At 48.4% G+C, this 13648-nt stretch overlaps 1 protein-coding gene across 3 annotated transcripts in view; it reads right to left on the bottom strand.

Moving 5' to 3' along the window:
• The window catches only part of LOC149334596 (uncharacterized), a 57286-nt gene that overhangs the window by 43061 nt on the left and 577 nt on the right, over positions 1–13648 (bottom strand). The window contains exon 1 of one of the 3 annotated variants that reach the window (XM_089555242.1): positions 2294–2531. The exons of 1 other annotated variant lie outside the window; for it this stretch is intronic. The gene's annotated coding sequence lies outside the window, so the exon portion shown is untranslated. Of the gene's footprint in view, positions 1–2293; positions 2532–13648 lie in introns of those variants that run through there. One more of the 3 variants, XM_089555241.1, reaches the window with a different exon arrangement.

The following is a 13648-nucleotide window of genomic DNA, read 5'->3' as shown; positions in this document are numbered from 1 at the left end:
GGTCAGGGCATGCAATGCGAAGAAAGATAACCGCTGGTTATTAAGGGTAACGGAGCGGATTCCAAGAGAATACAAGCGCAACAGGGGGCGGCAGGAAGTTAGGTGGGCGGATGAGATTAAGAAGATTGCGGGTATAGAGTGGCTGCAACTGGCAATGGACAGGGTTAATAATTGGAGAGACATGGGAGAGTTCTTTGCCCTGCAGTGGGAGTAATCAGGCTGATGATGATGATAATGCATGGTCTCCAGCCTGCTTCTTCCCTGCCTTCGCATTGAAATCACCCATCAGTACAGCGCACAGTGTATTTACATTGTTCATTGCCGCATGCAGTTCCTCTTAAAAGCTTTCTGCGATCCGGTCATCATCGGTAGACATAGGGGCCTAGGCGCCACACCTAGTTAACGCCTGTCCGCTAATCTACGATAGCATAGCATATGCCCGCGCTTTAACACTGTATACCTTTCACCTGTCGTAACCTTCCTAAGCCCTAAGAGATAGAATTAATAAATGCTAGTTCCTCGAACAACACTGCTAGACTAGCCTTATTCATTGAATTGTTTTTGTTTTATGACTTCCCTTGTACTTTTGTTTTGTGTTTTTCTTGTATTTTGCCTACTATGCCCCTCCTAGGGCCCTTCGCTGGGCCTGCAGTATGCTCTAAATAAATAAATAATTAATGTTGGCCAGGTTCAGTTTCCAATGGCGGCCTCTCCGAAGCAAGTGATTCTTAGCCCCCTCCGCTGCGTCAAAGGTCTGACCGCGGCCTTTGATCTGTTGCTCCGCAGCCGTTCGTAACTGAGGGCCGAAGGTTAAATGTTTTGCTCATAAGGAGGTTCTGGCGAAGTACTACACCATGGTATATCCTGTTCTCATGAAGGAGTGCGTAGTTGGTTCTGGTCACCGAAATCAGGCCGCGACCCAGGCCTGGTTACGCAATTCCATGGACAGGTAAAATTTTTTTGGAAGCAATTGAGCGCCACCGGGTTGTCGAAACCAAAGTCTACAAGCGCTATCCGTAACAGCAGAATTGAGTTCATTGTTAAAATGGCACAAAAAGCAGCACGACAAACAAAATTACAGACGGCATGCCAGAAGCAGGTTATCAAAGCAAACGAGAATAAAAATACGAAAATGAGTAACTAACAATGATCGCCGGAAAATGAAAAAGGACGCGAAGTTCTTGTGCTGCGTCGCCTCCTGTAATGAACGCTTCGCATTTTGAGGCGTTTATCAACTAGTTGCAACATTATAGCTCCGCCTTAGATTCAGTTGCACATATCGCTGTTCTGCTATATTCGTGGTTGGTGCTGCTGTTTAAAAATACTCTGTATTCTCTCGCCGAAATCGCTGGCAACTAACTGGAACCATTTCGCAATGTTTTGTACATTCTACTCGTTACCAATGCATCACCAATGCAACACTTTCAAGAGGGGTAATGATTAGGTAAGTTCCGTACCGCAATCTAAACTACACAGAAAATTTTTGTGCTAGAACAGTAAAATAGATCAGAAAGCAACTGTATATTTTGATAAAGAATGTTTGCGAATTTCTGTATATTTCATCTGGTAGGCTGAGTGCATTTTGTCCGTCGGAGCTCAATCCGTGCTCTTTCGAAGGCCTGACGGAGGAAATTTACACGAGTGCAATCAACGTGAGCAGTCTATATATTTGCGTCCAATTGTATAATATGTCGCCAGTTTTTACTAATGTTTTTTGAAAAATATTCCCTACATCTCATCAGAAGGTCACATCATTTACAAAACTAGTGTGCTGGCTAATAAAGTACCTGTGATGAGAAGCTAACGAAAGATTCAATACCAATCCTATCACAATTTTCGTGGCGCTGTGATGTACTCACGAGTGTATAAAACTATGACCTCGCGAATGACAGAAATTTTAAACATGCGAAAGAAGCGCACTGGCTATAGGTATATATGTGCCTTAATAATGAATATTATTTGAATATTTGTTGAACTTGCAAATTATATGCCAATCAAGAGCACAAAATCAGCTCAGCAGTTTGCCGTTCAGTTGAAATCCTGTCCCATCTGCTTATCAGTGTATTGACATTGCTTCGAAGTAGTAAAAAAAAACAGCAATCCTTTCCATCTCTGTCGCCATACCTGGCAGCTTGAAATAAGTGTTCATTATAGGCGAAACGTTTAATAACAGACACGCATTTTCATTCGACAGAAAAAGCATGGCACAGAACACAAGGCTGGAAATGAAGTTTATGAAAGTAAATTAATTGACGGAGTCGAAATGTCATTGAAACAAAGGCGAGGCACTCACTTTCTGAGGAAGTAATGCCGTGAACGTGGTCTTCTATTAGTACTCAGGCTTGTCGTAGCACCAAGGCTTACGCTGTATGCACGTGTTACGGCTTCAGCAACTGGGGCGTCTGGCGGCCACAATTGCCGCGCCTCCAAGTTAAATCGCGATCCGTGCTCGACGGCTCGGCCGGCTACCGATACTGATCGTTTCTTTTATTGGCGGTTGGCATCGTGACGTCAAGGGATGCCTGCTCTGTACGCTTCCTCTGCATAGAACGGACCAGGAAGTTGCTGTTGCCACCATGTATGCAATTGTCCTAGAGTCAACCCAGCGACACCCCTTATCGGCTGTAACGGCCGTTTATCTCTCTAGTTTCGAAGGAGTGAAATCAGAGGAGATATGAGCCACAGCATTTCTGCCGCATTGGTTTTCGGGCCGCAGAAAACACGAAGGACCTGATTACACATAAGCGGACGCCTTCAGTCTAACGAGTAGATAATATATTACCTCACCCGTGCATTGCCCTAAAGTGCCACAAACCGTAGTGCATAAAGAAGAACGAACAACTCCTACATTTCTTAGAGGTGTCTACGCCTGAAAACCTTACTCTTTCCTACCAACGAAATTTACCTGAAATTCCCCCTAGAGAGAGAGAGACCTTGAACTTTATTCATAGTCTATGAAGAGGAAGGCTCCCTTCTGGCGCAGCTTAGCTACTGTCGCTTGGTGGCCTTGATCTCTTGGAATCTCGGCGGCCTGGTCAGCTCACAGCAACTTTTGTTGCCACAGATCTGAGCTGCGCAGCGCGGTCTCCCGCTGCTCCCCTGTGCTTATTCGGCTGAAAGGGTTCTTACTGCAGGCCCACGTGATGTGGTTAAGGTCAGCACACTCTCCGCAGCTTTTGCATTCTGCAGAGTATATATCTGGATGGATTTTCGCTAGTATTACGGGGCATGAGAATGTGTGCGTTTGGAGCTGCTTGATAGTGGTTGCTTGCTCTTGCGTGAGCGTGGGGTTGGGAGGGTGATATTCTAATCCGCTCCTTTGATAGAAAGTCGTGATTTCACTAAAAGTGAGTAGATGGTCCCTCGCTGAGCTGGCCCCGCGGTTTGGGAACGCGTCTGGTCCTGGCCGGATAGCTAGTTATCGGGCTATGTTGTCGACCTTTTCGTTTACTGGGAGGCCTGAGTGTGCGGCGGTCCATATTATTTTGATTCGAGTTTCTGGGCGGTATTTGCTAATTAGTTTTGCGGCCGGGGGATGTACTGTACCTTTTATGAAGTTATTTATCGCAGTTTTTGAGTCGCTTATTGAGGTGTTTCCCTGCGAAACTTTTATGCACATGGCGTATGCTATTGCTGCTTCTACTTCTTCCGGACTTTTCGCTAGCATGGTCGCAGCTGCTAATGCATTCTCCTTTGTGGTCAGCTATAGCTACGACCTACTCCTCTTTGTGCATGTACTCGGCAGCGTCGACATAGAGCTCTGACTTGCCGTCTTTAAGTTTATTGTGCATATTTGCCGTGCTGGCTTTCCTTCTGGTGATGATGTGAGAGGGGTGCATGTTTTTTGGGAGGGGTGGTATTTTGATACAATTCCTTATTTCCCCATCGAGATCCATGATTTGAGGTGAGTTCTGCCTATATTTTACGTTGACACTTTGTAGAATTTTTCTGCCGGCTGCAGTTCTGGAGAGTCGTGTTATTTACCCTGTCGACTGGCGTCAATGAATTCTTCCGCCGTATTTATTACGCCTAGACCCATGAGCTTAGCTGTTGGGGTGTTGGGTGGTAGTCTCAAGGTCGTTTTGTATGCCCGGCGTATTAGAGCGTCCATCTTATTTCTCTCCTTTTTCGTGAGACTGAGATATCGGAGTGCGTAGAATATGCGGCTGAGCACAAAGACTTGCACTAACCTTATCGTTCCTTTTTCTTTCAGTCCTTTGTTTTTGCTGGTGGCCCTCTTGATGAGCCTAGCTGTTTGGTCAACGTAGTTGGCCGTATTTTTGATTAAGGTAGGATTTTGCCTATTGCTTTGCAGTCCCATTCCCAAGATTCTGACTTCTGTGACCGTTGGTATGTCAAGGTTTTCTATCTTGAGTTTGACGTTTTGATGGCTTTCCCGGCCAAGGGAATGGGGGGGGGGTGAGTATAATGAGGAGCTCGTATTGGGAAGGAGAGCATGCGATTCCGCCTTTTTTAGTAACTTCGGTTACTGTGTTGGCCCCTGCTTGTAATGCTTCTTCTACCTCTGCGTCGCTGCCTGTCTTTATCCATAGCGCAACGTCGTTTACGCACATACAGGCTAAATTGAATAGAAGCGGTGATAGTACTGCCCCACGTGGAGTGCTCCTGCTACCTAGTTCTCTCGTGTCTGTAGCTAAGTCTCCCACATTGACGATTGCTTGCCTGTTTGAGAGGAAGTCTTTAACGTAGTTGTATGCTCTTTTGCCCGCGCTGGTAGCCTGTAACTTTACTAGCACATCTTCGTGTTCTACATTGTCGAAGGCTTTCGTCAGATACAACGCTAAGACGGCTGTGGTGTCTTTAGCCGGCGTATTGGGGACCCCGGCTAAAGCCCGGTATGTGTTCTGTGAGCTGCAACATGACGTCTTGGGTAGATAGCTGGATCTGAAGCCAACCATAGTTGCCGGTAGATGCTCGTTTCCTTCTATGTTCTTTGTGAGCCTGTTCAACACTACATTGTCCAGTAGCTTCCCTACACAGGATGTCAGACAGATTGGCCTAGGGTGTTGTAAGCTGAACGGTTTGCGTCGTTTCGGAATGAGGATGACTTCTGCTATTTTCCCCGACTTCGGTATTTTGGAGCTTTTCCAGCACTCGTTCGCATAGCAGGTGAGTGCTTCTATGGAGCCCTCATCTAGGTTTCTCAAGGTCTTATTTGTGATTATGTGTAGCCGTGCTGCTTATGAAGGTTTTAGTGCCATAGCTGAATTAATGCACCAGAATCGGCAGCAGTGTCTCCAGAGACACTAATGCGGATCTAACGTTGACTCGTGGTGTATACAAAGCTGACTGGAGGCGGACAGAACATACTCTCGTTAGTGATCACTACATCATAGCTACCACCATAGGCACACCGAAGGTTAGGCCAAAAAAGCCACGTTGCAGAACAGCCTGGGATGAATTAAGGACTTTAAAACAAGAGCGGCAAGTCGGGTGGCCTTCAAAGATCGGGGATATCGATGCCTGGTCCAATGTGCTAGTAAATGACGTAGAGGCGTGTACAAAAGAAATCCCAGAGGACCTTCAAGAAGTTGAGGTAGACAGTAGGCTATCGAAACTCTGGGAAAGTAGAGCAGCAATAATCACGATGTGGTAGAAGAATAAGACAAACAGGAAACTCGAGCTCCAAATAGCGGAGCTAGACAAAACAATCGAGGAAAACAGCGAGCAACTAACCAGACAGCAGTGGGAGCAAATATGCACCCCGATGAGAGGCAAACTAGGCCACCGTCAAACCTGGCAGCTGCTGTGGCATCTGCTCAACCCAAACGCTAGCAAATCTGAAACGCAAAACAGACTGACCATCATCTCCCAACAGCATGAAAGAACCGATGCATAGTTACTCGCACGCGTAAAAAACAATGTACGTCCCCCAACACCCACGGAGAACTCTACCAGAGTACAAAGGCAGCAACAACGACGAGATAGACGCGGACATAACTCTAGCGGAAGTCAGAGCTGCCGATATTCCCGCTGGACGCAGCACAGGTGCTTCACGTTTCGATGACAGATGCCGCGGCTAGCAACATCTATTCCTTCAATTTTTATTTTTATTACGAATAAACAGCTACTAACAACATCAACAACGACTTTCTAGTGAGGTTTCTGATAAAATCCCAGAGATGTAAAAAAATGACGTGGAAGGAAGATCACTGCACTTATTCATGAAACACTGAAATCTATCTATTAAAACACCGGTCTAATGAATTTGTCAAAGTATAGAGCCACATGAGAAAACAATAATCAAGTATTATAACGCCATTAAAAATCACAAAATGAACAAGGGAGGGGAAAACCTCAGGGCGATTGCCAATGTTTCAACAGGAGCACTTGTCTCCATCTTGGCAAAGCGTTCATCACTCTCGGGGCTTAAATAGGGTTGTCCCTCTTAGGAGCAATGCCCAGTGAGGGTGAGGAGGGTGTGAAGTGGGAATGACAGTGTGATGAGAAGGTGAATATTTTTTTTATTGGGGTTTAACGTCCCGAAGCAACTGAGGCTATGAGGGGCGCCGTAGTGAAGGGCTCCGGATATTTCGACCACCTGGGGTTCTTTAACGTGCACTGACATCGCGCAGCACACAGGCCTCTAGAATTTCGCCTTCATCGAAATTCGGCCGCCGCGGCCGGGATCGAACCCGCGTCTTTCGGGCCAGGAGCCGAGCGCGATAACCACTGAGCCACCGCCGCGGGTGGAAGGGTGAATATTGTCCAGGCATGATGGCTGCTGAAGATGGTTAACTGGTTAACCGGCTAAATATGGTCGGCCCTCCGAGGAGGAAGGAAAGATGACGGCAGCTGAAGATCTGTAGCTACCATCATGGCTATACAAGATTCACCCACGCCATCTTAACACCATTTCCACTTCACACCCTCCTCCCCCTCATCATCATTCCTGTACAAGATTCACCCTCCTCAAACTGACACCGCTCCAACTTCACCACCCCTCCCCCCCTCCTTCGGGCCTTCCTCCTCGGAGTGACGACCCCATTTGAACCCCGCCAGTGATGAACCCTTTGTCCAGACGAAGACAAGGGCTCCTGTCGAAACGTAGGAAAATTAGCTGTGGTTTAGCAGGGGTTAAACCTGGAGGATTGCGAAAGCAACATCTGCGCGTAGCCATATATTGCTGCGTGAACTACATTGCCCACAGTCTGATCGTTTCGCGTGCTCTTGCACGATCATACTGTGCATGCAGTATGATCGCTGCTCTGTGCTCCTCGGGTATGCGCATACTGCTCATGCGCGAGGAGCAAAGCTGGCGTGCCTCATCGCGCCTTTCCTTAAAATGATCGGAGTGTAAAACTTCGTCAACGCCAGCGCCAGTGAACACAAGGAACGCCGAAGGCCTATGGCTTCCTCACCGCGTTTCTGGCACAACCTTACCAATGCCAGCGCATGCAGCGCACACGTGTCACTACCGCCACTTAGCTTAAAGAATGGTTGAGGTTTCCACGGTTCCAACAGGGCAGTTATGCGCTTCCCTTTGGGTCAGGTGTCCACCGAGATGTGGACACTTCGCCCTCAGCTCACGCTACGTATATCCTGGCATAGCAGAGCTAAGCCACTGCCAATTTTATATAGGCCACAAACCACGCAGATGGCGATACGCAATCGCTACTGCACATCAGAGCAACACTTGTTGTTGGGCTAGTTGGTAATACATACTTCTGAAGGAACCAGCGCACAAAACACAACGGACAAGAAAAAGGTGGTACACGACGGACAGGAGCGCTGAACTTACAACTTTATTTCGGAAGTAAAGATGCAACGTATATATACAGCCATGTCAGGGAGGCGTGTCACACAGGGAAAGCAAGAACAAGTGAAATCTACAAGGTCATGATGAGACAAGCGGCACAAGCAAACCAAAAACCTTAACTAATATAACATGTGAAGGTGACCAGTTTCAATGGAGGCAAAAAAAACAACAGGGAAAAAAACAAGGGAAAAACGCCAGACCTCGTGAAGATGAAAATTGATACTGATAACAAAAACCGATAAAAACAAAAAGGCAAAAGCCAATATAAGCGATAAAAGCAATGAAGTTAACAGGGCAATGGAAATGAAAAAGATAAGATGCCAACAAGTATGATGAATAATGCCAGTTTGCCGGGGTAGGATGATTTGGGTCGCGGCCCGAGCCGAAAACCGGCGGTTTTCGGCTCGGGCCGAAAACCGCCGCTCCTGTCCGTCGTGTACCACCTTTTTCTTGTCCGTTGTGTTTTGTGCGCTGGTTCCTTCAGAAAAATGAACATCAGAGCGAGCGAGACTATCGGCGAGGTAATGGAGAGAGCGCGGCGGCTACGGTGGCTCCGGCGGCGGCCCCGGGGCGCTTGCTGTGCGCCGTGTGACGTCACCACCTCCTCGGGCATGCGCAGCTTGGCCTTTCCAGAGCTCCGCGGAATGGCTCGGCGATTAGCGTAGTGTTGCTTTCGCAACAAAAGCACCCTGAGTTTTCCCCTCCGGATGTTCACTTTGTGATCATGAAAAACCACCTGACCGACCCCTCTCTACCATGAACGCATTCCCAGTGATTTCAAACCGCGTGTCTTGTAAATTAGCAACACATTATAAGGTAACTCAACCGCAACCTATATTTGCTGTTCTATAGGCAAAATGAGCAGTGTCAGCAGAGGCAGGTAGTAGCAGCTGATCCGGATCATGAGAGCGAAATACATAACTAGAAGAATAAAAATGGTGTCGAGCGCGTATGGTGGGTTCCCCCATCAGCTGCATTTTACCCGTACTCACCTATAGGGCAGAAACATGGAGGCTAACGAAAAAGATTTAGCTTAAGTTAGGAACAACGCAGCGAGCTATGGAAAGAAAAGTGACAGGTGTAACATCAAGAGACCGGAAGCGGACGGAGTGGATGAGGGAACAAACGCGGGTTAAGGACGCCCTTGTCAAAATGAAGAAAAAGAAATGGGCCTGGGAAGGGCATGTAATTATAGAAAAAATAGCGTCAAACCATGCACACCACGAGAAAGGACGAGGGCGCTTGTGTCTCGTTCTCATTTCTTTCTTGTGGTGTGCATGGTTTGGCAATATTTTTTTTTCTCTAATTCAAGAATGCACCAACTAGCCCAAAAGGAGGTGTTAAAGCAGGGCATGTAATGCGAGGCCAAGATAACCGCTGGTCCTTAAGGGTAACTGAGTGGATTCCAAAAGAAGGGAAGCGTAGCAGGGGACGGCAGAAAGTTAGGTTGTGCGGATGAGATTAAGAAGTTGCGGGAACGCGGTCGCCGCAGCTGGCAAGGGAGAGGATTGATTGGAGAGACATTCTTTAAACCGTGCATTTACGCTACCGCCTTAAACATCTTCAGGTCAAGCAATGATGCAGTGACACCACTGACATAGCCAACGCGCCCGCCTTGAGTGAGTGAGTGAAAAACTTTATTAAGCTCTAGATTTGCTTTTCTGCTGCGGCTGTCAGATGGCTTCGTCCATCTACTTGTACAAAGGTCGGCTGCCCTTAGCCCAGGGCTCCGCTGGATGCTGCTGCCAGTTGTGCTCGCGGAATCATACCTTCTTGGTCGACTCGGCGATCGCTGGAGAGCACTCCCTCCCATTGATCCGCACTCGGCTTTGTTAGAACGGGTACCACGCTTCTCCTCTAGCATGCCCACGTTATGTGGTACAGCGTGGGTGCTTCTTGGCATCAAGGGCATTTGTCTGAGTATTGTGTGGGGTGCATTTTTTTGAGTACGTGTAGGTTCGGGTACGAGCCCGTTTGTAGCTGCCTCCACGCGACAAAGTCCTCTCTGCTAAGGGAGTTGTGTGGTGGTGGATACCGCTTTCTGCAGCCCTTGTAATAGTTCAGTATCGCCGAATAATCTTGAGGTACAGGTTCGTTCCCCTCGAGGTCGCCTACTTTGGATGCTCGGTTATAAATGTACCCTCGAGCTATCCTGTCCGCCTCTTGGTTCCCTGTTACTCCCGCGTGTCCCGGCGTCCATACTATCGTATGCCTGATTGGTTCTTCGTTTGGTTGTCGTTGTGTTATGTGGCCCCCAAAGCGTAGTATGCGGAGCGCTCTGTGCCCTATTCTGCCGCGTAGGTAGTTGCGGCATGCTGTTTGTGAGTCTTTAAGGATTGTTAGAGACCGTTTAGACCGATAGCCCTCCGCTGCCGCTAGAGCGACGGCCGCTTCCTCAGCCTCGACTATCGTACAGTCTTGTAGTGATGCGCTGGTGATCTCGCGTAGGGTCGAGTCAATCACCGCTGTTGCCGCACTGGTGTTATGCTGCCGCGCTGTTCTGGTGTATGTGGCTGCGTCCACGTATACTGTCGTTTGTTGGGGTGCTAATGTCTTTTGTAGGTATTCAACCCTTGCCTCTCTGCGTGCTTTGTGCAGGTTGGGATCCATATTCGTGGGTATGGGCGTTACTTTTAGTGTGTTGCGATATTCGTCCGGGATTGTTTCTGTCCTCTGTATCTCTTGAATTTGATCGGCACGGCCCAGTTTCTTTAGGAGCTCCCTGCCAGGTGGGGTCCGCTGTAGTCTGCGCAGTTGGGAGACTAGTTGTGTCTCTCTCAATTCATCGAAAGTGTTGTGTAGTCCTAGGGCTAGGAACTTTTCGGTTGAAGTGCTGTGAGGAAGGGGGAGTGCGGTTTTGTAGGCTTTGCGTAGGATCACGTCCGCTTGTTGTACCTCTCGGAGGGATAACTAAAAAACATAACACACACACAAACAGCAACCGCAAACAACCTAGACAGGAGGACGCGGAGAAAACAGCTCTGAGACGCGAAATAACACTATCACGTGCTAGGCAGACAGAGCTAGAGCGCCAAAAAGCAGAGCTCACGAAGGCAGTACGAGACCTTAAATCTAACAGCCATCCGCAGCCACAAACATTACAAACCCAAGCCCCGTCGCAAACAGGCAACGAGGATCTCACTAAATTTAAGGCAGAAATCCAGCAAATGATGCAGCACATGATGCAGCAGATGACGCCCGCCTTAAGTCATTACGACGAAGGTATACAGGCGTCGTCAAAAAAGATCAGCAAAAATGGCGCCACTGGAACGGCGAAATAACCTGGTAACATTGTGATCTCGTTATTGGTGTTTTCGCTACTGCAGCGTCGTGTGTTGTCATCTGCCGTCCACTGTTCTAACCTTTTTTGCTCACGCCTAAAATGGGGAACATGCGCTGCCCATTTGTCACTGCCATTGTTCCATCCGGCTACTAAAAGCTGCGGCCTTCAGCCGGTTGGGTCGGTACGAACGCGCGAGTGCATTTTGAACGATTACAGGCTCACGTATGGCTGATAACCTATTCACCTATACCTTCTCTCGACGTAGCCCAGATAGGTGACGGACGTCACGCGCTGCACCGACCAAGCGTGGAGGCGCATGCCGGTAAGCGCAAGTAGGCGTAGGAAAGTACTACGATGAAATGAACGGCGGCGCAACAAGGACACTAACAAGAGAGGGGACACCACATGCGCACAACCTCTCTCTTGTTAGTGTCCTTGTTGCGCCGCCGTTCATTTCATCATGCACCAACTCGCCCCTCAGGCCATTCTTCTGAAAGCACTACGAATGCAACAAAAACTGCTTGCTGCTCTCGCTAGGCTGTACGTTACTGCGCAGTGATTGACATGGGTAACTTCAGCGCAGGTTCCTTATTCCATCGATGCATATCAGAAGCACAACAAATGGTTGAAGGATGGTAGAATAGTGCCAGCGATATCCCTCTATTCTGAACAAGTTTTTGGTTGCAGCGCCTGGCTGCATATGCTGGCCAGCACAAAGACGGGGGAGAACTGCTCGCAATGAACGAGGCTTCAAGGAAGAAACCAACGTTTTCAGTCAAGGTCAGTTTGAAAACAGCGGCGGCACGCCGGGGAACGGGGCGGAACCATCCGATCGCCGCCTAGGCCGTGGAGCTGCCGTCGCTTTGAGGTGTGGGGAGCGTGGTCTGCTACCGCCTGCATGAGGAACGTCAGCGGACTGCGTCTCGCGAGCGTAATAAACCGTCTTTAAGGAACCCAAAAGTACTTTTCGCCGTAGTTTTCGCCGAACAGAAACAAGACGGTTTATGACCATTAATGACCACAATCTGACCCGGGCCCTTTAAAGATGTGTAGACGAACGGCTGCCTACATGCGTATGAGATGGGCATGCGATGGAATACAGATTGTTTCAATGCTAAACGCGCACTATGTTAAAGCAGCTTGTAATGGGGGTCGCCATTCCTGCAGGTGACTGGTAATTATTAATAATTCTGATCAAATTCCAAGATCCAAGCTTGATACTGAAAAATCAAGAGTGTCGTATGCAATGTCTGCGTCAAATTCCAGCGCGAATAAGCGTTTCAACAGAGAGAATCATCTTACAGAACGTGCGAATCGTTTCAGCAGTCTGTAGACTACTTTTAAACGCTGTCGCTTTACATGAACAAGCTGTTGCAAGTGACATTCGCATCATATTTCTATCTTGGCCCATGTAGGAGGCTAGGGCTACTGAACTGAAGGGAGCATTGGCCGCGACATAAAAAAATAAACGACGAGACAAATGCGCCATCCTTTTTCAAGATTATTTTCCCAAGTTTCGGTCGCCTTCGGACGCTAAAACCATAAAACCAAGCTAAGACCAAACCAGTTTTATCAGTCCGAACTGCGAGCAGGCAAGCCACACGTCGCGTTTCTTCGATTTTTAGGTGTGGCCACATGAAAAGAAGCTCATTTAGTTTCGGTCGAAATCTATACAGAGAAGCTTAACTCAGAGAATCCTGCCCTAGAGCACGCGAAATTTGCAGCACGTCTTCAAAGTCCAAGAAGTGGACGCCATTTCCGACGCGCGGCTGGAAGAAGCCGCGGCCAGCGCAGACGATGGCCAACGTGGTCAATATGAAAATGAACACGTGATCAAAAGCAACCATTGGGCATTATGGTGGCGAAAAGAAAACCAAGAAAACTAACTCGGTACTCTCGAAGCCTAAGAAGTGCCACTCGCGTCTGTTTGCGATTAGAGCGGCGAAAGAACGGGTCCGCCTCTCCGGCGCCACTTTTCCGGATGATTTTATAGAAAAACTCCGGAAGAAACAAACAGAGAACTTTGCTTTCACACACCGTTGACAGCCGCTAAGCTGCCACTCGAAGACCCAGGAAGTGTTCAAAATAAACGGCTCTGTGCGTTCTTCGAATCTGTCGTAAACACTAGCCTGAAACAATGTCTGAGACATCCGTGCCACTGCCAGCTAGTCCAGAGCGGCAGTATTTTATATGCAATCGTGGGCACTCCCGGACCACTTGCTGACTTCATTCCGGCGTTTGAGTCTCTCGGGCAGACCACAAATCTCCGTACGCCGGTCAGAAAACTTCCAGCATGGCAATAGCAACGCTTTCATTTTTTCCCCTCTGGCACTCCGCCGACTTCCCGGGGCTGGCAGAAAATTTGTGCTCCGGCGGGCAGCACACGACATGATCATCCGCCTGCCTACGTCCACACGAACGCCTCTCCCTTGTCTCTCCAATTAACCCTGTCCAATGCCACCGACAGCCTCCTTATCCCCGCAAACATTTTTATCTCATCCGTCCAACTAACAAACTTTATGCCATCTCCTGCTGTGCTTCCCTTTTCCTAGCATCAAGTCCGGTAACCTTAACGGCCATCGGTT

Source organism: Amblyomma mixtum, chromosome 8, assembly GCF_055824585.1.
Source record: "Amblyomma mixtum isolate Tamu chromosome 8, ASM5582458v1, whole genome shotgun sequence".
Lineage (NCBI taxonomy): Eukaryota > Metazoa > Arthropoda > Arachnida > Ixodida > Ixodidae > Amblyomma > Amblyomma mixtum.
This window is presented reverse-complemented; position numbering and strand designations above follow the sequence as displayed.